Source organism: Meles meles, chromosome 3, assembly GCF_922984935.1.
Source record: "Meles meles chromosome 3, mMelMel3.1 paternal haplotype, whole genome shotgun sequence".
NCBI lineage: Eukaryota > Metazoa > Chordata > Mammalia > Carnivora > Mustelidae > Meles > Meles meles.
The window spans coordinates 1,952,348-1,978,991 of record NC_060068.1 but is presented as its reverse complement, the minus strand read 5'-3'; the positions used below and the strand labels follow the sequence as shown (position 1 = coordinate 1,978,991).

Sequence of the window (26,644 nt, the reverse complement as noted above, 5' to 3'; positions counted from 1 at the left end):
TTACATCTAGAGCAATTATTGAAATACATGCATTTAGTGCCATTTTATGACCTGTAAAGTTGGTGTCTCTTGTGGTGTTCTCATTTCCTTTATAGTTTTTGTTGCTTTTGATCTCCCCCCAACCCCAATTCAGAGTCCCCTTGTTATTTCTTGCAGGGCTGCATTAGTGGTCACAGATTACTTTAGTTGTGGTTTTTTTTTTTTTTTTTTTTTACTTTTATTTTGTTTGCTCTTGTTTTGTTTTTGTCTAGGGAAATTCTATTTGTCCTATTCTGAATGACAGGTGGATGTTTCCCCATGTGACATATCAAATATATCATGCCAATTTCTGGTCGATGAAGTTTCTGTGGACAAATCTGTTGTGAACCTGTTCTGTCTTCCCTTACATGTTAAGGACTTTTTTATTTTTCCCCCACACCTTGATGCTTTTAAAACTTTTTTTAAGATTTTATTTATTTATTTGACAGAGAGAGTGAGTGAGCACAAGTAGGGGAACAGCAGAGGGAGAAGCAGGCTTCTTGCACAGCCCTCACGTGGGGCTTGATCCCAGGACCCAAGGATCACAATCTGAGCTGGAGGCAGAAGCTTAACCAACTGAGCCACGCAGATGCCCTATGCTTTCAAGATTATTTTCTTATCTGTGTATTTTGTGAATTTGACTGTGATATGTCTTGGTGATGACTGGCATTTGTTAAGTTTAATGGGAGTAATCTGTGCTTCTTGTATTTTAATGTGTGTTCCTTCCCCAGATTAGGGAAGTTTTCATATAATTTGCTCAAATAAACCTTCTTACCCTTTTTCTCCTCTTCTGGGATTTCTGATATGAATGTTATTATTCTTAAGGAGTCACTGACTCCACTAAGTCTACAGTCATGATCCATTACTTTTCCTTCCCTCTTCTTTTCAGCTTCATTATTTTCTATATTTTACCTTCTATATCACTGATTCATTCCTCTCTTTCATCCATCCTCATTTTCATGGCAACCATTCAGGTTTACATCTTAGTTTCAGCATTTTTGTTTTTGGCCTGACTGGATTTTAGTTCTTTTTTCTCTACAATAGGCAATTCTTTATTGTCTCCTAAGCATTTTTCAAACTAGCTCATATCCTTATAATTCTTGTGTACATTTTTTTCAGACATCCTACTTATATTTGTATTGATAAAATCCCAGGCTCTTACTTCTTACTGTTCTTCCTTTTGGGAAGAATTCCTCTATCTTCTCGTTTTGTCTAGGTCAATGTTTTTTGGGTGTGATTGTTATGAAAGCTGCTGTATTCATGCTTCTCAGAGTAATAGCTACATTAAGAAAAATTTTTAAAAAGGAGGGTGCATCCTATATAAACTCTGCTGTTGTGTTTTGTCTATTCCTACCATTAGTTGAGTCCTCTGTAATGTCTCATTCCCTACAGTTGGGGCTGTTTGGACCTTGTCTTACACTCTGTCAAATGTTAACTGGATATGTTTTGGTCTTCTTGTTAAAATAAGCTAGAATTAATAAAAGAAAGAAAGAAAAGAAGAACGGAGAAGAAGAGGAAGAAGAAGGCGGAGGAGGAGGAGAAGAAGAAGAAGAAGAAGAAGAAGAAGAGGAAGAAGAAGAAGAAGAAGAAGAAGAAATATTAGAAGCAGAAGGAGGAGGAGGAGGAATAAGAGGAGGAGGAGGAATCTAGAACTTATTTCCCATAAAGCAGAAGCTATGTAGCCTTCTATGATCAGTAGACTTAGTGTGTCTGAGGGGTTTGTGCTGGTCTTCTGGAGTAGGGGACCAACACACTGATTCTCCAGCAAACATGCCCTAGCAGGGATGCACCTGCAGAGTACAGGAGGTGGGCATTGGTGTATATTGTTTCAGTATCCATTGGTGGGTACTGTGTTCCTCATGAAAGTGATTAGTTCTGATATTCAGCAGAAAATAGTATTACTCTGCTCTCTCATCTCTGGAGCAGGAAATTCACATCACTCTTCAGTTAGCCATCACAGATGAGCAAACACTCACCCATATTTTCTTCCTAGCTTCCATCAAATCCTTGCCTTCAGTTTATGTCTAAACTGTCTACTTTCCAAGCTACACATTAATCCTGTGATTTATCTCAGGCACGTGGCTGGGTTTCGAAACTCCAAATTTATAAACCCTGTGAAGTGGATCCATATTGATCTTTTGATATATGATCTCACTTTATTTTTGCCATTTTTGGATTTGTCCCTGAAGTGTTGTCACATGACTTTAAAGTGCTTTGGAGTTTATTGAGAGGCACAGCAAAAAACTGGCGCCAAGCTTTGTTGCACTCAGCTGGTATCTCTCTTCCTATGCTAATGAAAAGGGCATCATGTTATACCCAGCAGTTATTCGGTTCCTGGAGAGGCCATGCCATCATTCCCAAATGCACTCTAAGCAGGAAAATTGTTTCTCCCTGTGTGACACAGCTGATTCTCAGACCAAGTTGCCCAATCCTTGTCCTCCATACTTCTTCTCCATAGAAGTACTACTAAGTATGTGAGAATGATCCTGATGATGTAACAGACTTTTGAAACTTTAGACTTTGTACTCAGCTGCTTATAATAACTTGCAGTAGTCAGTCTCTCTTCTTTTCCCAATCAATGTTTTGGGGCAAGAGTTTTTCTTGTGTAATTCCCTGCCTGCTGCTTTCACTCTCTCTCTGTCTTTCTCTCTCACTCCAATCTCTGTCATCAGGGCTCCCTCCCTTCTGTAGCACCCACAATTCTTACCTCCCTCAAATCAACTCTCCACAGCTCCTACTTATCATGAGGTGGCATTTTTTTTTTCTCCCTCCACATATGTAGTTTGTTCTCTCAGTCCTCAGGTCAATTTCATATCTGCTTAGAATGATTTGATATTTATCTAGCTGTGTTTGAGAGATGAGGCAAGCTTATGGTTCCACTACTCTTCTGCCATCTTAATTCCTCTTGATTTTCTTCATTTTAATTAAAGTAGAGTTTCAGGCATTTCATCAAAATGAGATTGTATTGTGTCTTGTGTAACTGGAATAAGTAATTTAAGCAAGTTATTTTTGTCATAATTTTCCCCCTTGCCATAATTTTCCATATTTTCTAAGTCACATTCTACAATTTACATTCTACAATTTACAATCTACAACAGTTTAATGTTAGTGGAAAGACACATCAATATGCTAGACGTCTCTACTTCTTAGCATTTATCTATACACTTTAACTAAAGGCTAGCATTGCAATACCTGTAATTGAATGAGTCAGGTACATTTTCACTACAATAAGGGAAAACACACACTGTAGGGAACTGTGGAAAGTCTTGGTGAAGAAGTATTAGAGGTAAAAGGAATGAGAACAGTTTTACCTAATTATTGTTGTAACGAGCTAAATATATTTATCATTATTGCTATTCATTTTTATTTTTTTTTTGTAAAGGAGAAAGAGTTTTACTTGATCATTGTAATGAGCTATGTTTAGACGTTATTTCATATTCACTTTTCCCTCATTAGTTCCTCAAAGGATTTGAAATAGCTGAGGATTTTATTTTTCCTGTTAACTTGAGGAGAGTAAAATTTGCCTGTATTTTGTCTTGTTACGATTTCTTTCTCAAACACCTGGTATCTTATGGTACATAATCTAATTTTCACTAATATGTATTATTTTTTGCAGCATCCCAGAGCAGCTCTTATGGGCCATATTCTAGCCTTCTGGAAACATGAGCTCTTCACCCAGAAAAGTTTTAAGTGCACAGGTCATGCAATGAAGTGCCCCTTTATTGCACTACAGAGTAGTTGCTAGTCCTTCTCATTTCAAACATCTCCAGAAGAAGGCAAACAAAGGTCCACCATGTTCTTTAGATTTCATGAGAGAGACTAATTAATCTCTTAATTGTTTTCTCATATGATTTGAAGGGCAAGCAACCATACTATCTCCTAATTTTCTGGGACCATCACTGAGAACACATACAGATCTTTCCTGAAACCTCAATGAACTCTCTTGACATTATTAAATATTCGAAGTTCATGATCAGGTAGATTCATATTACCAGATATAGGCCACCTCATTTAAAATTGCCTATGATAATGGACTTCATATTCATTTGAAATAGTCCAATTATTATTAGTATTATTATTATTATTTTAGGCAAGGATTTAATTTTAACATTTCTTTACTTATATATTAAATATTTTATTATAATATACCCAAATGGTCCATTAATGGCACAAAGAAAATCTATTTCAGCATACCAGTAATGTTGTTTCAGCTAATTAATTCTCTGGAAACTAATTTAGAACCATTCTGTCCCAACGTCATCTGTGTCCCATAGGTCTTCTACTTTCCCCACAAAGGCCTGCTTTTATTTATTTATTTATTTATTTATTTATTTAGTAATGTTAAGTCAACCACTGTACAGTACATCATTAGTTTTTAATGTAGGGTTCAATAATTCATTAGTTGTGTATAACACCTAATTCTTGTCACATCACATCCCCTCTTTAATACCCATCACCCAATTACACAACCCCCCACTACCCTCCCTTTTGTAACCCTCAGTTTGTTTCCCGGGATCCAGAGTCACTCGTGGTTTGTCTCCCTCTCTGATTTCTTCCTACTCAGTTTTCCCTCCCTTCCTTTATGGTCCTCTGTTTTATTCCTTATATTCCATATGTGGGACACTATATTATCATTGTCTTTCTCTGTTTGACTTCACTTAGCACATTCCCCTCCTGTTCCATTCATGTCGATGCAGATGGTGGGTATTCATCATTTCTGATGGCTTGGTAATAGTCCATTGGATATATGTACCTCATCTTCTTTATCCATTCATCTTCTGAAGGGCATTTTGGCTCTTTCCACAGTTTGTCTATTGTGACATTGCTGCTATGAGCACTGGGTTACATATGCCTCTTCTTTTCACTACATCTGTTCCTTTGGGGTAAATAAATAGTAATGCAATTGTTGGGATGTAGGGTAGCTCTATTTTTTTAACTGTTTGAGGAATCTCCATACTGTTTTCCAAAGTGGTTCTACCAGCTTGCATTTTTACCATGCTCACTCTTATTGCACTTCATATTCTCTTGAATTGAATTAATTTTCCTTCACCATTTGCATAAGTAGACACATCATTTGGGTATTTTATTTATGTTCTGTGGTCTTGCATTTCCATTAAGTAAATTCTGCAGCATGCAATTCAAATCAAATTATTCTTGTCCATAGACAAAAATACATATTTGTGAAAGAAGTGATTAAAAAGGTATAATTTATAGTATTGAAATTTAGATTTATTTAAGGAAGAAATATAGCATTCTAAATATCTATATCTATATCTATAGATACAGATATATATCTCCTAAGATTCAGCAGACATTTCTTCTTCAGAAGAACATCTTCTTTATGGTTTGTTTATATACTATATTACAGGATGATCAGAGGGTGTTCATTTTGACCATTGTAGAGTGGGCCAGGATAAAAGTATGGTCTCAAGTCCTCTGTGAAGCAGTTTCTATAGGTGTAGATGTGAGACAGGTTGTTCACATTATAAAAAGACACCCTCCCAGCCTCATAGTCCAGGAAGATTCCAATAATCTCAGGACGTTCCTCAAAATGGAGTGTTATCCGTGGGCTTGCAAGAGCTTGGTAGTCATTGCATTTTTTTAAGCACAATGTCCAGAAGCCAGTCTCTGGGGACACTGTGATTTCTCCTCGTCTGCAGACAGAATTTTACAAATGCCTAGAGTCCACTTCATTTTCCTTTCTACACTCACCTCCCAGTAGTGTCTACCTTTGGAAAATATTTGCTTACCTAATACACAGACTAAGTTATCAAATTGCTGACAGCTTACAGGTATTTCTTGCAATTTTTTTTTTTTTTTTTTTTTTTTGTTTTCACACTTTTCTTGTCTTCAGCAACTTCGAGATATGGGTGAGATGTTTCTGGATCCAAGGTAATATTTTCTATGGAAGAACCTGTTGTCAGTCTTGTCCATGATCAATAATAATCCACAATAATTAGTACAATGTACAAGGACCCTTTCCCTATCTAGGATTTTTCTCTAACTTTCCTCAAATGAAGTTGTTCTTTTCCATCAAGTCATGCTTTTTTATCACTTCTATTTACTAACTCATACATTTGAGAACTTGACAATGAACATTTGCCCAGAATGGAAAAAAATGAATATCTAAACAGATTTTTTCTAGTCGCAATATTTTTTTTTTGCAAATGCAGTATTACATGGAACACTTATGTACCTAGTGTTATTTGAAGCACATTCATAAATATTTAATTTTCATAACAAAATAATAAAATGTAGAAATGCTTTTATTTTATAACTGAGAGAACAAAGATTTAAAGAAATTTGTCCAACTATGATTAGTAAAATCCCTCAATGTTAGGATTCAAGTCCATATCTATTTAATTCAGTTTTGAATTAATGAAAAATATTTATATATATTTACTTTAAATCTGAATGTCTTGACAATTTAAACTGTGCTCTAATAAACTTCTTATTATCTAATGAAATTTGACTACATTTGCTAAATTAATTTTTCTACAATTGCCTATCTACAGGCACAAGTTTTCACAGATACATGAATCCAAAATAATTTGAAAAGTGTTAAAAACATATTAACACACAAGACTGAGGTAAAAATTATCTGGATATCTACCTAATTACACAGTATTCTCTTAATATGTGCTATATGTATTTATCCTACAAATTAATAGTTTTAGATAAAACTGTTTTATTTGTGTTATTATAACCACAAAGAAAATTCCGCTAGTAATAATGCAATATAAAAATCATTAAAAACTCTTATATGTTAACACTGCAAATATAGGATTTTTTCTGTTAAAGTGACTGCAACTCATCGGCTCATAGACATTTTTTTCAAAGGAATATTTATATGTGTACTGTATTTTTTTTCAACAGGCAAATGTGCTTGTAAAGCTGTCTAATGAATGTGAATATTATGTCAATTAGTTATATAATCTGGAGAAATCTCCTATGAAACCTCATTATATATTTCTTTATAAAACAGTGTATTAGTACCTGACTTTGTGTATTTGTGAGAATCAAATGAAGATGCTTCATTGTAACTAATTAATACAAAGCTGTAAGATGTAACAGAAATTTCTATTTTTCCTAGTATTAAATAAAGGCAACAAATGTGAAAGTTGTTGTAAGTCAAAAGATATCTTGAAGGAGAAAGTGGTTTTCAACTTGACAAATCAAATGAATGTCCTCTGATTGTGGTCCATAGTCAATTAGTGTCATTGTGCCACCAAATCTTTAGACAAATTTCTCCAACCTACCATAGATGAGTGGCTGCCTACATTTGCCCCATTCCCTGTCAGCTAACTCTATAACCATCCCTCATTCAAAACCATTTTTGGTTCTGAAAAGCATGTTGATGGTCTAATTTTGGATTATAATATTCTGGTTCCCTCCATCAATGAATCTCAGATAACAGCACAATTTGTGATATATAATGACCTATAGCTGTAAACTACTCAACAATGAGCATAATAAAATGGAAGTTTTGGCAAAAAAAAAAAAGTGCATTTGCGTTAGGTAGGAGTTTGTGAGTGTGTTAGTCTCCCTAGTGCTAGCACAGTGCTCTGGCTTAAAATAAGAATCCATGTACAAGTACTTAAGCATCTAGTTACCTGCAAATCCTCGAGCAAAAGCCAACCCTAGAATTAAAAAAAAATAAAGGAAAAGAAAATTATAGTTTTGAAACCAAGATTTATCAGTAAGTAAAACAGGAATGTGATGTGCAGTCAAAAGACAGATGTATGAGTCAAGGCTAGAGGTTGCCCTTGTCATAACTCACCTTCTTTTCCCAGGAGTTTTATCCTTTCTGAAAGAATAAGATGTAGTGAGAGTTTGCTTTGAAATATATTAACATTTTTATCCTCCTAGAGAAATATTACTTACCAAGTTCTTCATGAATTTTTCCTGAAAAGAAAACTCCTTGTGAGGAGTTGATTAAGAGTTGTTAAGTAGACTTTCTAATGTTTACACATATAAATAATTTGGTTAAAAATTGTTTGAGTTAAGTTACATATTTGGAAAATAATGGTTTAAAAACTTTTGGTTGGTTTTGCATGAACGTAATTCAAATGATCATAGTGCAAATTTTTATGAAAATTTGAGAGAGACATTTGAAAGACAAATAGACTCTCCCAGGTGTCTGCATTAAGCACATTCAGACTGCCCTTACCAAAAAGCATAAATTTAAGAATCCAGCACCGAAACGCCAGTGAGGTTTGGATATAATTTCTTTTTCTCTGTGCCAGAAGTATTAAAAACTAAATGTACTTAATGCTGCTATAAATATTGTTTTGGAAATGCAAATCTGTCCCAATATGACTAAAATATTAAGAAAGAATTTCGTCATATTTTGAATTTTACCTTTTTATTTGTGATTTGCTGTATAGATGTCTGTACCTGTTGAATCTATGGGTGTAGATTACATAAAATATATAAACCTACACACAAATACCCACATATAGGCACACATCTCAGAAGGACAATGACATATACCCACCCACAACTTGTATTGTAATTTTCTCCACTTTTACCTCACAGTGACTATGAGCCACCACTCTCACTAATGGTGCACAGGTCCGTGACCCTCCTTTGGTTTTTATCCATAGTCATTTTCTGCTCTTTATCTCTTTGTTTCTATTTCCTCTCATTATTGTCTATTTATTTTATTCTCTTCCTTTGCACAAGTTTTTGAGCATAGTGTTGGTAGGGAAGCTACATGGATTCACATGTAAACTTCAGGTTCCTTTCCTGATAAAATGCCATATTATTGTAGTGTGTGGATATTTACTAACAAGTATAAAATTCTGTAACATTGTGACTCAATGAATGAATTACAATTATTCAACATTATGAAGGTGTTAGCTGATGCTATGATAGTAATTGTTTTGCAATACATAAATGTACCAAATCAACATGTTATACAAGTTGAACTTACAAAATCGAATATAAAAATTATATTTTATTAAAAATATAAGGCAAATATATTTTATTAATGTTATAAGGAAGTACCTCCAAGTTGTCAAGGGACTAGATTTTAAATGTCCTCACCACAAAAAAGGAAATGATAATTGTTTGATGTGATGTTGTAAGAGATATTAGCTAATGCTAGTTTGGTCCTCATATTGTGATGTAAAACTGTAAGTAAAACTATATTAAATAAAAAATGAAAATAAATTAGATTTTTATGGAGATGAGCTTTGCCAGATACATTACTGAGTATATAATGTTTAATATGTGTTCAATATAGTGTTAAATATGTACTTGTGATTGATATGTTAGTTAAGAGAATTTAGCATCCAGTTATCAACAGAACTCTTCTTTCCTTTGCAAAAGTTTTGCATTTACTGGAAAACAAAATTAATTTATTTTGAATGCAGCCTACCATCAATATGCATGTACATCATGCATTAACGTTCATCAAAATGGTGATTTTATCTTATAATGCAGACAACAAAACACTATTTTAAGAAAACTGTAAAAATAATTGTGTATAATTTTAACCTACTGAATTGTAAAATGTACTCATGATTTGTCATTTAATCTTTCCTAGGTTTGTTAGCACAAGAATATAGATACCACAATAGGAATCACAGTCATGTAAACTGAGGAAGAATTTTATATTCAAATTATGGCTTAGATGTTTAAGTAATACACATATTTATGAAGCAGAAATTGCCATCCAATTGAAGAAATGGCAATTATGTCAATAGATAATACTCTTTTAAACTAGAGTCTCCTGCTAAACTCTCAGCTCGGGGTTACCTTGAACTGATCGCGGTGATCGCGGGCTGGGTGAGCTCGGAGCGCAGCTAGAGGCTGGGGATACGGGAGTGATTGGGTGCTGTCCTCTGGGGGCGCACTGAGGAGTGGGGCCCCAGGCTCTTGGCTCCTCCGGGCCAGAGACTGGGAGGCCGCCATTTTCATTCCCGTCCTCCGGAACTCTACGGAAAGCGTTCAGGGAACAGAAGCTCCCAAAAGCGAACCCGAGCCGATTACTTAGTCCGGCCGCCGGTAAGGGCGGTGCAATCCCGCCTCGGGCAAAGACACTTGAGAGTCACTACAAGAGGCCCCTCCCCCAGAAGATCAACAAAATATCCAGCCAGGACGAAGTTCATCTATCAAGGAGAAAGAAGATTCAATTCCTAAGAAAGCAGAGCAATTCCAGAGGAGGAGAAAGCAAAGCACGGAACTCATGGCTTTCTCCCCATGATTCTTTAGTCTTGCGGCTACTTCAATTTTTTTTTCTTTTTTCAATTTTTATTTCTTTTTTCTTTTTTCTTCTTCTGCTAAATTTTTTTTAAACTTTTACCCTTTTCTTTTTTAACGTTTTTTGACTAGTTCATCTAAATATATATATTTTTTCTTTCTTTTTTATATTTTTTATTTGTTTTATTTTTTAAATTTTTTTCTTTCTTTTTTTTTTTTCTTTTTTCTTCAGAAGCTGTTTTTATCCCCTTTCTCCCCCCCACAATTTGGGGTCTCTTCTGATTTGGTTACAGCGCATTTTTCCGGGGTCTTTGCCACCCTTTTAGTAGTTTATTTGCTCCTTCATATTCTCTTATCTGGACAAAATGACAAGGTGGAAAAAATCACCACAAACAAAAGAACAAGAGACAGTACCGAAGGCTAGGGACCTAATCAACACAGACATGGGTAATATGTCAGATCAAGAGTTCAGAATGACGATTCTGAACATTCTAGCCGGGCTCGAAAAAGGCATGGAAGATATTAGAGAAACCCTCTCTGGAGATATTAAAGCCCTTTCTGGAGAAATTAAAGAACTAAAATCTAACCAAGTTGAAATCAAAAAAGCTATTAATGAGGTGCAATCAAAAATGGAGGCTCTCACTGCTAGGATAAATGAGGCAGAAGAAAGAATTAGTGATATAGAAGACCAAATGACAGAGAATAAGGAAGCCAAGCAAAAGAGGGACAAACAGCTACTGGACCATGAGGGGAGAATTTGAGAGATAAGTGACACCATAAGACGAAACAACATTAGAATAATTGGGATTCCAGAAGAAGAAGAAACAGAGAGGGGAGCAGAAGGTCTATTGGAGAGAATCATTGGAGAGAATTTCCCTAATATGGCAAAGGGAACAAGCATCAAAATCCAGGAGATGCAGAGAATCCCCCTCAAAGTCAACAAGAATAGGTCCACACCCCGTCACCTAATAGTAAAATTGACAAGTCTTAGTGACAAAGAGAAAATCCTGAAAGTAGCCCGAGAAAAGAAGTCTGTAACATACAATGGTAAAAATATTAGATTGGCGGCAGACTTATCCACAGAGACCTGGCAGGCCAGAAAGAGCTGGCATGATATATTCAGAGCACTCAACGAGAAAAACATGCAGCCAAGAATACTCTATCCAGCTAGGCTATCATTGAAAATAGAAGGAGAGATCAAAAGCTTCCAGGACAAACAAAAACTGAAAGAATTTGCAAACACCAAACCAGCTCTACAGGAAATATTGAAAGGGGTCCTCTAAGCAAAGAGAGAGCCTAAAAGTAGTAGATCAGAAAGGTACAGAGACAATAAACAGGAACAGTCACCTTACAGGCTAATAATGGCACTAAATTCATATCTCTCAATAGTTACCCTGGATGTTAATGGGCTAAATGTCCCAATCAAAAGACACAGGGTATCAGAATGGATAAAAAAACAAAACCCATCAGTATGTTGCCTACAAGAAACTCATTTTAGACGCGAAGACACCTCCAGATTTAAAGTGAGGGGGTGGAAAACAATTTACCATGCTAATGGGCATCAGAAGAAAGCTGGGGTGGCAATCCTTATATCAGATCAATTAGATTTTAAGCCAAAGACTATAATAAGAGATGAGGAAGGACACTATATCCTACTCAAAGGGTCTGTCCAACAAGAAGATCTAACAATTTTAAATATCTATGCCCCTAACGTGGGAGCAGCCAACTATATCAACCAATTAATAACAAAATCAAAGAAACACATCAATAATAATACAATAATAGTAGGAGACTTTAACACCCCCCTCACTGAAATGGACAGACCATCCAAGCAAAAGATCAACAAGGAAATAAAGGCCTTAAATGACACACTGGACCAGAAGGACATCACAGATACATTCAGAACATTTCATCCCAAAGCAACAGAATACACATTCTTCTCTAGTGCACATGGAACCTTCTCCAGAATAGATCACATCCTGGGTCACAAATCAGGTCTCAACCAGTATCAAAAGATTAGGATTATTTCCTGCATATTTTCAGACCACAATGCTCTGAAGCTAGAACTCAATCACAAGAGGAAAGCTGGAAAGAACCCAACTACATGGAAACTAAACACCATTATTCTAAAGAATGAATGGGTCAGCCAGGAAATTAAAGAAGAATTGAAAAAAATTCATGGAAACCAATGATAATGAAAACACAACAGTTCAAAATCTGTGGGACACAGCAAAGGCAGTCCTGAGAGGAAAATATATAGCAGTACAAGACTTTCTCAAGAAACAAGAAAGGTCTCAAGTACACAACCTAACCCTACACGTAAAGGAGCTGGAGAAAGAACAAGACAGAAACCCTAAATCCAGCAGGAGAAGAGAAATCATAAAGATCAGGGCAGAAATCAATGAAATAGAAACCAAAAAAACAATAGAAAAAATTCAATGAAACTAGGAGCTGGTTCTTTGAAAGAATCAGTAAGATTGATAAACCCCTGGCCAGACTCATCAAAAAGAAAAGAGAAAGGACCCAAATAAATAAAATCATGAATGAAAGAGGAGAGATCACAACTAACACCAAAGAAATACAGACAATTATAAGAACATACTATGAGCAACTCTATGCCAACAAATTGGACAATCTGGAAGAAATGGATGCATTCCTAGAGACATATAAACTACCACAACTGAACCAGGAAGAAATAGAAAACCTGAACAGGCCCATAACCAGTAAGGAGATTGAAACAGTCATCAAAAATCTCCAAACAAACAAAAGCCCAGGGCCAGAACGGCTTCCCAGGGGAATTCTACCAAACATTTAAAGAAGAACTCATTCCTATTCTCTTGAAACTGTTCCAAAAAATAGAAATGGAAGGAAAACTTCCAAACTCATTTTATGAGGCCAGCATCATCTTGATCCCAAAACCAGACAAGGATCCCACCAAAAAAGAGAACTACAGACCAATATCCTTGATGAACACAGATGCAAAAATTCTCGCCATAATACTAGCCAATAGGATTCAACAGTACATTAAAAGGATTATTCACCACGATCAAGTGGGATTTATTCCAGGGCTGCAGGGTTGGTTCAACATCCGCAAATCAATCAATGTGATAGAACACATTAATAAAAGAAAGAACAAGAACCATATGATACTCTCCATAGATGCTGAAAAAGCATTTGACAAAGTACAGCATCCCTTCCTGATCAAAACTCTTCAAAGTGTGGGGATAGAGGGCACATACCTCAATATTATCAAAGCCATCTATGAAAAACCCACCGCAAATATCATTCTCAATGGAGAAAACTGAAAGCTTTTCCGTTAAGGTCAGGAACACGGCAGGGATGTCCATTATCACCACTGCTATTCAACATAGTACTAGAAGTCCTAGCCTCAGCAATCAGACAACAAAAAGAAATTAAAGGAATCCAAATTGGTAAAGAAGAAGTCAAACTATCACTCTTCGCAGATGATATGATACTATATGTGGAAAACCCAAAAGACTCCACTCCAAAACTGCTAGAACTTGTACAGGAATTCAGTAAAGTGTCAGGATATTAAATCAATGCACAGAAATCAGTTGCATTTCTGTACACCAACAACAAGACTGAAGAAAGAGAAATTAAGGAGTCAATCCCATTTACAATTGTACCCAAAACTATAAGACACCTAGGAATAAACCAAACCAAAGAGACTAAGAATCTATACACAGAAAATTATAAAGTACTCATGAAAGAAATTGAGGAAGACACAAAAAAATGGAAAAATGTTCCATGCTCCTGGATTGGAAGAATAAATATTGTGAAAATGTCTATGCTACCTAAAGCAATCTACACATTTAATGCAATCCCTATCAAAATACCATCCATTTTTTTCAAAGAAATGGAACAAATAATCCTAAAATGTATATGGAACCAGAAAAGACCTCGAATAGCCAAAGGAATATTGAAGAACAAAGCCAAAGTTGGTGGCATCACAATTCCGGGCTTCAAGCTCTATTACAAAGCTGTCATCATCAAGACAGCATGGTACTGGCACAAAAACAGACACATAGACCAGTGGAACAGAATAGAGAGCCCAGAAATCGACCCTCAACTCTATGGTCAACTCATCTTCGACAAAGCAGGAAAGAATGTCCAATGGAAAAATGACAGCCTCTTCAATAAATGGTGCTGGGAAAATTGGACAGCCACATGCAGAAAAATGAAATTGGACCACTTCCTTACACCACACACGAAAATAGACTCCAAATGGATGAAGGACCTCAATGTGAGAAAGGAATCCATCAAAATCCTTGAGGAGAATGCAGGCAGCAACCTCTTCGACCTCAGCCGTAGCAACATCTTCCTAGGAACAACGGGAAAGGCAAGGGAAGCAAGGGCACAAATGAACTATTGGGATTTCATCAAGATCAAAAGCTTTTGCACAGCAAAGGAAACAGTTAACAAAACCAAAAGACAACTGACAGAATGGGAGAAGATATTTGCAAACGACATATCAGATAAAGGGCTAGTATCCAAAATCTATAAGGAACTTAGCAAACTCAACACCCAAAGAACAAACAATCCAATCAAGAAATGGGCAGAGGACATGAACAGACATTTCTGCAAAGAAGACATCCAGATGGCCGACAGACACATGAAAAAGTGCTCCACGTCACTCGGCATCAGGGAAATACAAATCAAAACCACAATGAGATATCACCTCACACCAGTCAGAATGGCTAAAATTAACAAGTCAGGAAATGACAGATGCTGGCGAGGATGTGGAGAAAGGGGAACCCTCCTCCACTGTTGGTGGGAATGCAAGCTGGTGCAACCACTCTGGAAAACAGCATGGAGGTTCCTCAAAATGTTGAAAATAGAACTACCCTATGACCCAGCAATTGCACTACTGGGTATTTACCCTAAAGATACAAACATAGTGATCCGAAGGGGCACGTGTACCCGAATGTTTATAGCAGCAATGTCTACAATAGCCAGACTATGGAAAGAACCTAGATGTCCATCAACAGATGAATGGATAGAGAAGAGTTGGTATATATACACAATGGAATACTATGCAGCCATCAAAAGAAATGAAATCATGCCATTTGCGACGACGTGGATGGAACTAGAGCGTATCATGCTTAGTGAAATAAGTCAATCGGAGAAAGACAACTATCATATGATCTCCCTGATATGAGGACATGGAGAAGCAACATGGGGGTGTAGGGGGATAGGAGAAGAGTAAATGAAACAAGATGGGATTGGGAGGGAGACAAACCATAAATGACTCTTAATCTCACAAAACAAACTGGGGGTTGCTGGGGGGAGGTGGGATTGGGAGAGGGGGAGCGGGCTATGGACATTGGAGAGGGGAGGCAAACCATAAGAGACTATGTACTCTGAAAAACAACCTGAGGGTTTTGAAGGGTCAGGGGTGGGAGGTTGGGGAACCTGAGGGTTTTGAAGGGTCAGGGGTGGGAGGTTGGGGGAACAGGTGGTGGGTAATGGCGAGGGCACGTTTTGCATGGAGCACTGGGTGTTGTGCCAAAAGAATGAATACTGTTACACTGAAAAAATAAATAAAAAAAAAAAAAAAAAAAACTAGAGTCTCCTGGCAATCAGCTAAAGATGGTTCAAAATATGAACAGAATTTTCGCAAACTATAACCAACTTATACCTACCAGGTGTGATCTCTGTAGTATCAAGAAAATACCTTAAATTAGGATGACGCTCTTATCTATAACATAACAGATAAATGAGCTAATGTATATATATGTATATGTATATGTATATGTATATGTATAATGTATATATATATATATACATATATATATATATATATATATATATATATAATTTAGCATTCAGCAACTGATATTTAACTTATCTGACATGTCCGCAAGCAACATTTATTATATTTTATTCATGACATTCATAATTTAATTGCCAGGATTTCCTACTTATCCAGTGCATTTTTATTGAGGGTCTTCTGCAGACCAAGCTATAGTTTCATTGTGATGAGTATGACAAAATCTCTTTACCCACAGAAGCAAAGACATGCAGCCAATTGACATACCATTCTAAAATCAAGGTGTGTTAAGAGAACAAAAAATGTTAACAGAGACATTGATGCTAATTTGACCAAAATTATTTTCTTTGTCTAAGTATAATCATTTTTACAAAAATAATATATGTCAATATATTTAAAAAATGAAAGAGAAAAAAAAATCACATCAGGCTTCCATTACCTAGTTATAACTCCTTTAAAATATATCCTATCTTATAAGCATCCTTTATATATATTAAATATACCCTATCATATAAGCAATGAATCACTGAAGATTAAATTAAAAACTAATGATGTACTACATGTTAGCTAATTGAACTTACATTAAAAAATTAAAAAAATAAAATACCTTGCCATATTCTCATCTAAATATACAGAATATCTTTACACTACAATAACAAAAGGGATAATCTAATACTTGGTTTTCATCATTTAAATTATTCATTTCAAGATTAATTTGAATATATTCCATGAAAATATTCCACTATAGCATAATCAAGTGACTGGATGGTTTTCTTTTTGTAAATAACATTTAATAAGATAATTATTTTCTGTGCATTGAATTATTAATTTTTTCCCTTATTCTGATAAAAGTAAAAAAACAAAACTATTGATCATTAATAAATCTCGTCTCTGAGGTAATCTGAAAGAAAGAAAGAAAGAAAGAAAGAAAGAAAGAAAGAAAGAAAGAAAGAAAGAAAGAAAATGAAAGATAAATGACACACAGAAAAAAAATGACTGAGTCCAAAACCATATAAAGTAAAAATACAATTTGTCACTTAAAGACCAAAAACAAAACAATAAATTAAAAACAAAATAAATTAAAAACAAAAGGTTTAAATATATATATATTTTTTGCCAAAGGTCATTGAGGGCCTGGTACTAATCATCAAAATTCTAGGTAGTTGAAGAGATCACTAATGGTAAAAGAGTTTAGGAATTACTGATATTAGAGTATTGAATTTTATCATCATCTCAATGAACAAAATAAATGTATCCAATTATATAGGTCAGAGAAGAGGGATGGTTTGCTTGTGTTTCCTTTTCCATTACCTTCCACTTCAACCTCCACCTTGAGTTCTTCATTGGGACTTCTTGATTGTAGCTCCATCTTTGTTTTTTTAAGATTTTATTTATTTATTTGACAGAGAGAGATCACAAGTAGATAGAGAGGCAGGCAGAGAGAGAGAGGGAAGCAGGCTCCCTGCTGAGCAGAAAGCCCAATGCGGGACTCGATCCCAGGACCCCGAGATCATGACCTGAGCCGAAGGCAGTGGCTTAACCCACTGAGCCACCCAGGCGCCCTCGTAGCTCAATCTTAAGTTTCCACCATCTTCATCACCCTCCTGAATCTTTCTCAATTACTGTGGAAGCCCCTTTACTGATCTCCCAATTCCCACTCTTGCACATGTCAATGGATTCTCTAATGCAGTCTTTTAAAAATACCTATTTTATAATCTTATTAAGTTAAATCCCTCCTCACTCAAAATTCCTCAGTTCCTTTCACCTCTCATAGGACTGATACTAAATTCTAAGTGACAGGTTGATTACGATCTACCTTATGTCTACATTCTCAGCCATATTTTCTTAGTCATATTTTCTTCTAGTTATTTATATCATGTTTCTTTAATTGTTGTTATTCTTATTTCAATGTTAGTCACATTAGGGAAATAATACATGCTTTGTACTTACCTATGTATTATTATTGTAAAGTACAGTTTGTTTGATGTAAAACTCATTTGATAAATAAATATAGGTTGTTGATGATGATGATAATGGTGATAAATACATTTTGCTGTCAGGACATGTCCCATATGACTAACCTAGCCTTTCTTAAACCATAGATAAATGCTTTCCTTCTTTCATGTGTGAGTTCTATTTTTTTCATTTTTGTTTTTGTTTTAATAAGAGAAAATTTATTTGTTGACATTTATTGTAAAATGATTTGTTTTGTTCTTTACTCCAAGACGTATTAATTCATTTCTGGGAAAATGAGAAGAAATATTGGAAATGTAATAAATTTGTGTGCACTGGTTTTCAGATTTGGATTAATCTGAAGTTTATCTGATTTCAGTCAGCATGGGTTTATGTTATATACACCCACCCAGAGTACTTTTACTTTTGATCAACAGCCTTCCTTATATGAGAAGCTTTGTCACACAGAAAATCTAAATCTGAATATGATTCCAAAGTCAGATAAAGTGGGGACAGTAATGCAAATGCTATCATGTATGTCTCCACGCCGAGAATCACAGAATCAAAAGAGGCGAACCATAAGAGACTATGGACTCTGAAAAACAACCTGAGGGTTTTGAAGGGTCAGGGGTGGGAGGTTGGGGGAACAGGTGGTGGGTAATGGGGAGGGCACGTTTCGCATGGAGCACTGGGTGTTGTGCAAAAAGAATGAATACTGTTACGCTGAAAAAATAAAATGGAAAAAAAAAAGAAACTTCAGATTCTACACAAGATTTCTCTCTTTCTTTAAACTACTGATTTTACACAGGAATTTTCTTCCAAATTTAAGAGACCAGTAGACTTATTAAATAACTAAATAATATGTACAATTAATAGCATTGAAGATTAACCATGAAATAATAAACAAGCATAAATAAACTTCTTAGATGGGTTTATTAGTTAAGTTTATAGCTCAGAGTAGATTCTACCTAACGTTTCTTTCTCTCTGTCTCTCTCTTTTTTAAACCACTAACCAAATGATTTGTTATCTACCTTCAACAAAATAACATTGTTGAAATGAAAATGTTATCATTCTACCCTTTTTTAAAAAAAATATTTTTATAATTCCTTTAATTTCTTGGATAATATTCAACATTCTGTTTCCCTGGATCACATTCAAAATTCTTAGAATGGCAAAGAAATACTGTATTTCCTAGCTGTTGCCTACACTACAGCCCTGATGGGAATTTTCTGAACCAGAGTCAACTAGATATTATGTCTCCCCTTGTAGAATCAGACTCACCTCCCCCCCTAGACTTTAGTGCCTCATGTGTTTCCTGCTTTCCACATGTTATTCCTCTCTTTTACCCACCTGTCTTCTTCATTACCACTAGTCTCATCTCTGTTGCTGTTTTTTCATCAATCCACAACCCAGAAATAAGTGCAATCTCACTATTGTATGTGTTCATAGCCTCATGAACTCTTCTCCATAACATTTATGAGAATATTGGTTTCCATTTAACATGTAAATATGGATTATCTCTCCTGAGATAGCAACTTCCAAACTGAAAAACAGTCTTGTCCTTTCTTTCTTTCGTCCTTCCTTCCTTCCTTCCTTCCTTCCTTCCTTCCTTTCTTTCTTTCTTTCCTCATTGTTTCTTAAGCACTGACTATGGAATAGGCAGCCAGTTATCATATGCACAAAGAATGATTGCCCTCACTGCATGCAGCAGATGTGAGACCTGAGTTCCAGCCCTCAACAGCATTAGCTGAAGCATCCAGTTCTTCTTCATTTATGATTAAGATGTTCCCTGTTTCATGAATACTTATACTTACTTTTTCAAAAAGTAGCAGAAATATATTTTAGTTATTTCTAAACATTTTTTATGTCATAAGTGGGGTGTTGGATTTTGACTCCTTTATAGTATTAAAAGAACGTCAAAGGCACAGTTCAAACACTCCTTCAATATCAACAAAATCAAATAAAACAAAAATCAGTATCACTTACCTTTCTCTTTTTCTATAGTCTCTATATAAAGAAATAAACAAAAGAACAGTATGTTAGAATGTGTCATGTTATTCCTATTCATGGAAAACCTGTCCTGGAACTGGGTCTTCTTTGACAACAGAGACCCTGAGACCAGAAAGTTGATGATCCAGTCTATATATCTGAAACACAGAGAGACACTTATTCTTTGAAAAATAATAATTTAAATAAAATAAGTCAATCTAAAAGAATGCAGTTTGACCTGTAAATGTGTAAATGTGTATGTATACACACACACACACACACACACACACACATATATATACATATATATATATATATATATATATATATATATATATATGTAAAACAGGATATTTAAAAGGAAACCTTTTGGATGAGGTGTGAAAGTCAAGGAAATAGGTGCCAAGGACCTACAAATTCTTCCCATTCTTCGCAGAATTGGGGGTAGTCTGAAACGACCTTCAGATTCTTATTTTATCGCAAGATCATTCATAATACAGTGAAGTTGATAAGGAGAAACTGAAAACAAACAAAAAAAATGTTTCCTAAGTTTTCTATGGATTTTTTCAGAAGGATTTGCTTTAGCTTACCTTGTGTTAATGAGGTGCTTTATTTTTTATATATTTTAAGATTTTATTTATTTGACAGAGAGAGTGTGAGAGAGCACAAGAAGGGGGAGCAGGAGAGGGAGAATCAGGCCACCCACTGAACAGGGAGCCCTATGCAGGGCTAGATTCCAGGACCTTGAAATCATGACCTGAGCTGAAGGCAGATGCTTAACCATCTGAGTCAAACAGGAGCCTAAATGAGGTGGTTTCTTTAGCATATTCACCTCAAGCAATAGATCCTTTATTTAAACAACCATTAAAACCTTAAGACATATCTTTTGGGGTTTTAGAGATAGAGAGGTAGTTTCCTAATCTACAATTTTAAGATGTTCTAAACCATAGGTTGTTTAATCCTACAGTATTGAAAACCTCCCACATAATCTGAAATTATTGCAGATTTTTCCTCCAGAGCAAATTTTACATGTTTTCAGACTTAGAATAAATAGAATTCACTTGTTTTTCTTACTGTCAATCACATCATAATAACTCACTGTTTTGAGTCTTTCAGATAAGAGTCAGCAAATATCCTCACGAGGGCTTTCTTGAGAAATTTGTTGAGTAGACAATATAGTATATTTCATGGATAGTAACAAATTAGTTTAAATAAATACATTTTCAAATTAGCTATTTATTAAACATTTGAGCAAGTGAGACTACATGACACACAGTTATATGTGTCTTTGTATCTGGTTTATGGAAAAACCTGGAAGTCATTAAGTTTATGGAAGAAACAACCTCTTTAATCTATTAATCTTTCAAATAAACTTCCTTGAATCATTTTTTTCCATAACAGGTTTTAACTATTAAATTGTCCAGGCTATGAAATGCCCTTTGGCCCTCATTCCTTCACCTCCTACCTGCTTCTAGTTCCTCAAGGGAAAAGAGCTAAAGGTGACAGAGTGTGAGTGGGTGAAGGAAGGAGAAAAAAAAAAAACTTGTCTGACATGAGTGTTATCTGTGTGTTTGAATGCTATAATGCTTACTCTTTCTTTTGGAGAGGATTTGGTATATTCCTCAAGGTCCTCCCTCCCAACTCCCAATATATTTTCATCCCTTCATGTGGGGTGAGTACTTGGTAACTCTCTTAGAAACTCCTCCCTTCCCATGATTCTCCTGAGGTCCCATAGAGCCTCACCCAAAGTCTCAGGCAAGTCCATTTACAGTCAGCTCCAGACCCAGATTCTTCAGCATGCCTTTTTTGGCTCAGAGGAGTATGGCCAAACACACGAGGTTCAGAAGAATATAAGATGAAGATAAATTAAGGTATGGATTATGATGTGATTTTGTGAGAATTAAGTATAATGTGATCTTTAAAATCTAGATCAGTAAAGAAAATAGCTCATGTTCTCTTTTCCTACATAATCTAGAAAAATAAGGTGCAAAACAAACAAAGAAAAAATTCATGAATAAGTTATTTTTTTCCACCCAGCAAGCATTTGTGGATTGGCCACGCTTAACTCTGCAGTGATCATGCTACTGACTATCTCAGTAAGGGACATATACCCCTGATAAGTTCCATGTACATAACACCATGCAAAAAATAATAAGGTATACATCGCTGCAGCATCCCATAGAGTACTCAGATCCCTCTCTGAAATAGTGAGGGTTCACCAGTTTCCCACAAAGAAAACAGTGCTAACCAGGAAATGACCACAGAAATAAAATATTTGAGGAATAAGAAAAATCAAGTGCAAATGCATAGAGATCAATTTACTATAAAAATATTCTCCTAAGTAACAAGGTCAAGAGTTAATAAATTCAAAACTAAAAAATATGGATACAGTATATTAAAGCATATATCTATTATATTTTAACAATTTAACACACCATATAGAAAAGGTTTAAAGAGTTTAAAAAGTTTAAAGGTTTAAAAGAGTCAAATATTGGTTTTAATATGTTTGGTTAGAATATAAAATATAAGTTAACATTGGCGCATCTGGGTGGCTCAGTGGGTTAAAGTCTCCCCCTTCAGCTTGGATCATGGTCCTGGGATCCTGGGATCAAGCCCTGCATTGGGCTTTCTGCTCAGTTGGGAGCTGCTTTCCCCTCTCTCTCTCTGCCTGCCTCTCTGCCTACTTGTGATTCACAACTGTCACATAATTAAATAAACTCTTTAAAAATATAAATAAATTAACATTAATTTTAATTTAATATAATAATTCATTATAATTTATTGTATGATTTATTAAATAAATAAATGCATTTAATAATAAATTTAGGAATTAGACAATGTAGGTGAAAATCAAAGTCACCTATTGATTTTATAGTAGAAGTAGTAGCAGATAGATCATAAAATAATATCTGGTTATTTGGCCTTTAAAAATTAAAACATCTAAGAAAGAAAGGAAATATTTTATTTTTATTTTTACTTATATTTTAAAGATTTTGTTTATTTATTTATTTGAGATAGAGAGGTGTGAGAGAAAGAGCAAACACAGGAGAAATGGGGAGGGCCAGAGGGAGAGGAAGAAGCAGACTCCCTGTTGAGAAGGGAGCCTGACATGGGCCTCAAGCCCATTAGCCAAGGATCATGACCTGACCTTAAGACAGATGCTTAACCAACTGGACCACCCAGGCACCACTTAAAGGATTTTTAATTTTTTTAATTTCACAGTGTGACTATTTAAAATTGTGAATTGTTTATACAACCTATATTTATAATGTCACAAAAAACACGTAATTTCAGCTGATAACTAATCATATATAGAGAGATAATTTAAAGGAATTGACAGTTTATGAAATGGAAATCAGTTGCTAATATAAATTTATTAGATCACATATGATTTTATTTTTATGATATTTTATGATTTTTATGGTTTATGTTTTTATGATTTTTATGATATTTTACCCCATGACAATTTACCCCTAAAATATAGGCAAAACTACTCACCTTTCTGTGTAATTAAGAGTTCTATGTAAAAATAAAATATATAATAAAGAATTTAAAAAATTATGTATGGAAGAATTTCTAGAGAAACAGACTTTACTCAAATTTTTCAAACTTGTAATTAGTAAAATATTAGCCACGTAGGTCAAAATAAGAGACAGAGAAGAGAAACAAAGAAGCATGCATTGTGTACATCATTTCAAATGGATGATTTCTAAGGGATTCCAGAGTATCATGAAATATGCCCATAATTTCTCATCTACATTCTCCTTTACTCATGAACTAAATCAGTCCATGCATATTCATCCTACAATTATTTGGAACTCATCACAGGATAGTCCCCAAAGAAAGTTTATCCAGATTACACATGGGGTCAGAGCTGCAAGAGAGTAGGAGGGCATCACTGAGCCTTCAGAAGGTGGAGGCATCCAGAGTCAGCAACAGTCTGAAACAGCCAGTCAGGCTTCATTGCTCATTCCAAGAAGAAATTCTGGGCATTGAAAGACATAATTTTTCCCTGGACACTTGACAATGGCCATAATCTGATGGCAATTCAAATACCAATTCTTACCTTGTAAACTGTTATGCAGCACACAATAAAATATTTTAAAAACCGAGGGGGTCAGATTAAGTGAGAAAGAATTCTTCATACATAAGGACTTTTCAAAAATGTAGAAGAGAAAAAAAAAAGGTTCTCCAAGTGCATTTTACAAACTCTTCCTTTTCTCAATTCTTAAGGCAATGGGATAACAAGTATGCCTTACATGCAAACTAACAAAGAAAAAATGAGAATAGCTAACTTTAGTAGAAATTTGATGGTGGACTAGACTGTGCTCTGCACCAAAATGTAGCACCATGAACCTTTTCAGTAATTCTGTGGGATTTAATTCAGATCTTCATTTAGTACATTGCCCAGGTATTAACCAACTTTTCCTCTCTGTAGAATCAAAGCAATACTTGCAAATCTTAAGGAATAACTATTGATATAGTGATCCAACAGAGCTGCCAGACACTTGGAAAACCCAATTAAGACAAAGGGAAGGACATGCATAATTAAAAAAAAAAAACCAAATTGATATTTATTTCCTTATGTCTTCTCAGAATTTTTTTCTCTTAAATCTGTCCTTCAAAAAAAATGCCTGACCTTTAAATTGTGGTCAATATATTAAAAACAGGGTAGTCACCTTGATAGTTACCCAGGTTGACTTACCATGATCTTCCTGAAGTTTACCTTTAAAAAGAAATACACAAACCAGTTAGAGAGTGAAAATAAAAATTCTGACAGTTCATCGTTATGAAGGGAGCTTATAATACACGTGAGCTGGAAATTATATATTTTATGTGTGTGAGACACGTTTTATGCAGCTGGATAACAAGTAATAGAAGATTCACCAACAAAGAGGTTCTTGACAGACTTTTGAGCGCACATATCATGATTCACAGAGCTCCATACCATGATCTGCCAACACTGCCTTGGAGATATTCATTCTCTGGGACACAGTGTGACTTGTTGGATGAGTATTAGTAGTTCTGAGCTGCCCTACATTAAGGTATCCCCAAAGGACAACACTGTAACAAGTATTAGCCATATTATATTACATGATTTCAAACCACTGAATAATAATCTCTTTGACATTATTAATTTTAGACATGATAATTAGAGATCATCAAAGAGAATAAGAGTGAAATATATATCTCCGAAATCATATATGTACGCTCAGGAGAGTGCAAATTATTAATATAATAATTCTCATTTGTTCAGCAAGAATTTCATTTTTTATTGAAAAATAATTGACATAATATATTTTATTAGTTTCAGGTGTACAACACAGCAATTCAATATTTATATATTTTATGAAATTGTCAGTTAAATGAGTTTAGTTATTATGTATCACCAAAGTTGATAAGGTACTATTGATGATATTCCCTGTGCTGTACATTACGCACACACATCTCATCTATTTTGTAACAGGAAGATTTTACCATTTAATCCCATTTATCTATTTTATCTATTCTTCCAACCACATCCCTTATAACGACCATCAGTTTGCTCTCAGTATCTATAAGGTTTCTGGTTTTTGTTTTGATGCATTGTGTTGTGTTGTGTTTGTTAGTTTGTTTGGATTTTTAGAGTCTACATGTAAGTGAAATCACATAGTATTTGGTTTTCTTCATCTGATTTATTTCACCCTGTATAGTACCATTTAAGCACACTCATGTTCTGTCAAAAGGCAAGATTTTATTCTCCTATATGGCTAAATGATATTTCGTGTGTGTGTGTGTGTGTGTGTGTGTGTGTGTGTGTGTGTGTGTTTGAATATATATTTTATAATACATAGTATATATAGAGCCTGGGTGGCTCAGTGGGTTAAAGCCTCTGCCTTCTGCTCAGGTCATGATCCCAGGGTTCTGTGATTGAACCCCACATATTCTACTCTGCAGGGAGCCTGCTTCCTCCTCTCTCTGCCTGTCTCTCTGCATAATTGTGATCTCTGACTGTCAAATAAATAAATAAAATCTTTTTTAAAAGAGGTATATTTATACTATATAGTATATATAGATGTACATATATCAGTTTTTTTCCATTATCTATCTTTGAATATTTATGTTACTTCCATATCTTATCTTAGCTATGTAAATAATGCTCTGATTAACATAGGAGAGTGCATGCCTTTTTAAAGTTGTGTTTTCATTTTTTTCTGATAAATTCCTACTACTTGAATTCCTACAAAATATGATTATTTCATTAAAAAAACTTTGTTTTTTCAAAATTGGCTGCACCTATTTATTTTCCCTCCAAGAGTTCACAGTGTTACCTTTCCACATCTTTACGAACATTTACTGTCTTTCTGATAATAAACACTGTGACAGGTATGAGATGATATCTAATTGTGAATGTGATACATATGTAATCCACCACTGATTAGTGATGTTTAGCATCTTCTTCTGTGACTTTTGGTCTTCAAATCTTTTTTTTTTTAAGTCTAGTCAGGTATTCTGCTCATTTGTTAATTAGGTTATTTGAATTTTTTATATTGAATTATATGACTTTGTTATATATTTTGGATATTAACCCCTTATCAGATTTATCATTTGCAAATATTTATTTGCATTCAGTCAGTTAAATTTCATTTTGTTTATGGTTTATTTTGTACTGCAAAAGCATTTAGTTTGAGGTAGTTTAGCAATTT

At 34.9% G+C, this 26,644-nt stretch overlaps 1 long non-coding RNA gene across 2 annotated transcripts; it reads right to left on the bottom strand.

The window, feature by feature from the left end:
- Positions 1-4,386: 4,386 nt before the first annotated feature.
- On the bottom strand, positions 4,387-25,737 carry LOC123939333. Of its 2 annotated transcripts, XR_006817823.1 has the most exons (6): positions 24,664-25,737; positions 23,457-23,477; positions 19,956-19,976; positions 7,799-7,923; positions 7,632-7,658; positions 4,387-5,920 (listed from the first exon to the last, which is right to left on the bottom strand). It is a non-coding gene; the product is annotated as an uncharacterized LOC123939333 (long non-coding RNA). The 2 variants fall into 2 exon arrangements; XR_006817822.1 differs by having other exon boundaries at positions 23,457-25,737.
- Between the last annotated feature and the right edge of the window lie 907 nt (positions 25,738-26,644).